The 4061-nt window shown below is 40.2% G+C and overlaps 1 pseudogene; it reads right to left on the reverse strand.

The window, feature by feature from the left end:
- Nucleotides 1-3067: 3067 nt before the first annotated feature.
- LOC102841156 lies at nucleotides 3068-3574 on the reverse strand (annotated as a pseudogene).
- Between the last annotated feature and the right edge of the window lie 487 nt (nucleotides 3575-4061).

The raw sequence follows: 4061 nt of genomic DNA on the forward strand, positions 1-4061 counted from the left end.
GTCTTTGATCTTCATCAGTAAATATTTCAGTCCTCTTCACTTCTAGCAAGGTTGGAAGCAGTTGTTAATGAGTCTTACTCCAATACTGATGCCATCTTCTTCTTCATCTTATCCAGCTTTTCGGATTATTTTCTCAGTATACAGATTGACTAAGTATGATGAAAGGATACAATCTTAGTGCACATCTTTTTAAACCATTCTAGTCAAATGATTGCCTCTTTTTCTATATATAGGTTCCCCATGAACACAATTAAGTGTTCTAGAATACTCATTCTTTGCAATGTCATCCATAGTTTGTTATGATCCACATGGTTGAAAACTTTACAGTGTCAATAGAGCACAAGTAAACATCTGTCTGGTATTCTCTGTTTCTAGCCAAGTTCCTTCTGATGTCAACAATGATAACCCTAGTTCCATGACCTCTTGTGAATCTGGCTTGAATTTCTGATAGCTCCCTGTCAATGTACTACTGCAACCATTTTTGAATTATCTTCTGCAAAAGTTTACTTGAATGTGATATTAATGATATTTATCAGTGATTTCTGCATTCTGTTCAGTCACCTTTCTTTGGAATGGGCACAGATCAGATATGGATCTCTTCCAATCAATTGGCCAGGTATCTTTCTTGCAAATTTCTTGATATAGACGAATGAGCACCTCCAGTGCTGCATCAATTTGTTGAAAGATTTCAATTTGTAATCAGTTAACTCCTACAACCTTGTTTTTTTGCCAACGCCATCAGTGTACCTTGGAGTTCTTCCTTCAGTACCATCAGTTCTAGATGAAATGGCTGAGCATCAACCAGTTATTTCTGGTACAGTGACTATATTCCTTCCATATTCTTTTTTTTTTGAAGGTTTGCAATTGTGTTTTATTTATTTATTTTTGCTTTGCTTTTTTTTTCTTCCGTATTCTTTTGATGCTTCTTGCATCATTTAATATTTTGCCAATAGACTCTGTCAGTATTGCAAATTGAGGCTCAATTTTTCTTCAGATCTTTCAACTTGAGAAATCCTGAGCATGTTCTTCCCTTTTGGTTTTCTAACTCCAGGTTTTTGCACATTTTTTTTATAATACTTGATTTTTTCTTCTTGAGCTTCCCTTTGAAATTTTATGTTCAGTTCTTTGACTTCCTCATTTCTTCCATTTATTTCAGCTTCTCTATGCTCAAGAGCAAGTTTCAGAGTCTCATCTGACACCCATTTTGGTCTTTTCTTTATTTCCTAGATATATATTTTAAATGTTTTATTGTGAATTATGTGATCGTTTACATGGGAAAACATTAGCTTTACATTCATCCTATTGTATATCGAACATTTCATTGTTATGGTTACAATCCCCTCCACGCATCACCAACCAACCAAAGGGTATACCCTGCTAGCCTGTCCCCCTAGTCGTCAGCACACAGCCCTCTCTCCTTCTTTGGGTCTAGAGTCCCCAGCCACTCCATCTCTCCACGTCATTGTCTCTGCTTCCATCTCTGGCATCATTGTTTCTCTGGGTAGGATCCCGCACTCCGCTCTTCTCCCTTGATGGTCCCAGGGACCTCTGCTCCTGGACTGCAAAGTCAACCACTCACCTCCTTTTGCTACAAAATGTCTACCTTTACATTTCCAACCCTCACAGTCAGTCCTGATAGCAATTATTCACTTTTGTACCACAAGAGACCTATCCCCATCTCCTTTCATCAGTCCCGCCCAGACAGATTGGATACTACCTTCCTCTGCACCCTCTGGATCTAGACTCTCTCTTGAAAGCTTGTAAGCCAGTCACTTCTTGCCTTTGTAGCCCCTCTCCCCATTTTGGGTAGCCAATGTCCAAGTGGCCCGTCCCTGTCTACCCTGTGTATTGAGGGGATGGGAATGATCCTCGCTGTAAAGATTTGTTCCCTCTTTTGAGCCACTGCACCCATAGGTGTAGGTCAAGTTCATCAAATTGTATCAGATTACTCATTTTTTCCTCTTTGTTCTAGTTGAGCTCTGATCATCCAGTCATTGAAGCCAGGTCAAGTGGGTATTATCAGCAAGTGTGGGTGTTCTTGTGCATATGCCCTCTCTTCTTACCAGCTAGACACTTCACTCTCAACTCTAGTCCTCTGTGGCTATGTCACTGACTTATTTCCTATATTTTTAATGACTTTTTGCTTTCTCCATGGATTATATTCTTTTTATTTTTTAACTTGAAAAGCAGTTTTATCTAAATGTTGCAAAGTTTTCCCAAAGCACTTATAGCAATTTATATCAAGACATCCTAAGTTTAGGGGTATGGAGAATACAATTCCATTTTTTTAAGGTAGAAAGTTACCTGTTTCATGATGTAGTACATAATTCCCCATGGTGGTGTTAGGGGCCGTTGAGTCTGTTCGGCGACGTTATGCACAACAGAATGAAACATTGCCTTCCTCACAACCCCCCATGGACCTAAGATAATTATACATTCAAAAGTTCCTGACTCACTGTTCTTGATGTTCAGAAGCATTGCTTATTCTATAGTACATAGACTGAGTATAAATAAATAACTACAAGAAGGTTTTAAAAATCTGAATTAACATTATGCTGTGCAAAATAAACTAAAACAAAACAAAACACCAACAAACAAACCTTGAACAACCTACATTCTATGTAAATACCCTGACTAAATGTTGGTTGTGCTACACAATTCCACTTCAGTGCAGAAACGATAGTTGATTTCGATGTACCGTTGTTGTTTTTTGTTTGCAAGTCTTTAGCACTTCTGTTTTTCAACATCATCTTACATCGAAAAGATTAATAAGTTGCTACCAAATCACAAATCCATTTTCGTTTACTCTGAATAAAATCCAGCATAAATGTGTATTTTCTTTTTTGTTGTTGTTGTTCTGGCTCGGTGTCTTTGTCCCAACCACTTTCCTCCTAAGGGCAGACCACGGTTGAAGCTGTCATGTTGAGTTTAAACTGCACAGAAAGAAGAGACAGTGAAGCCTGCCTTTTGTTTTTGTTGTCTTTGTAAGTCTCCAGCTCTTGCTAAGACAGTTCTTACAGACCAATAGATAGTTGTGGCCCCTGATCCTATTTGAATTAGAGGTGGTTTAAACATCAGCCAGCTTAGTGATCTGAAGATCCCCGTTTATCTTTATGGTGTCAATTGCAGATAATGTTTGAATGCGGTGGTAAAAATCAAAAAGTTGGTGTTCATCCACAAACACTCTGAACCGTGGGTGTTCACAAAGCATTTCCACCCTGAATGGCTGGTCTGGGATGAATGGTAAGTAAGGGATTGCTGACTGCTCTTCACGAATTTCTGAGTAGCTGCCGGTCTGTGAACACAGCTTTGAGCTCAATTGCCACATCTGCAGGAGGATCTTCCGAGTCACCACAGGTCAAGCTGATTGCAAAGCTTTCTGGGTTGAGGTCTACAATGCCCATCACTAACACCTTCTTGCCTGGCCTCATGCCACCTTTAATGTGTCCACAAAATGGAACTATCAGTCGTGGGAAGTACACGTCAGTTTGAAGTGGAGAGCTTGAACTGGAGTTGTTTAAATGTCCATCGTCTAGTTTCACTATGGCATCATGTCGGCCACCGATCCCGCCATCTTCTTGCACAGCGTGGCGGGGTGCTCGGCTGGCGGCCGGGCGGCGGGGGACTTGGAACTAAGCGCGCGGGTGGGGATCCCCGGCGGTCCTGAGCCGGGCGGGGGCCATGGATCATATTCTTGACGTCATCGCCCAACTTCTCTGGTTTTTGGTCAGTAATGCCTAATGCATCAAATCTATTTTTGAGATGATCTCTAAATCCAGGTAGGATACATTCAAGGTCATATTTTGGCACTCGTGAAGTTGTTTTAATTTTCTTCTGCTTGAACCTGAACTTGAATAGGAACAATTGATGGTTGAATCCACAGTCTGACCCTGAACTTGTTTTATCTGATAATATTGAACATTTCCACCGTCTCTCCCCACAGATGTAGACAGTTTGAGTCCTATGCATTCCTTCTGGTGATGTCCATGTGCATAGCCACATTTTATGTTGTTTAAAAAGGAATTTGCAATGAATAAGTCATTGATCTTGCAAAATTCTAT

The sequence above is a fragment of the Chrysochloris asiatica genome, unplaced genomic scaffold (assembly GCF_000296735.1).
Source record: "Chrysochloris asiatica unplaced genomic scaffold, ChrAsi1.0 scaffold00018, whole genome shotgun sequence".
Lineage (NCBI taxonomy): Eukaryota > Metazoa > Chordata > Mammalia > Afrosoricida > Chrysochloridae > Chrysochloris > Chrysochloris asiatica.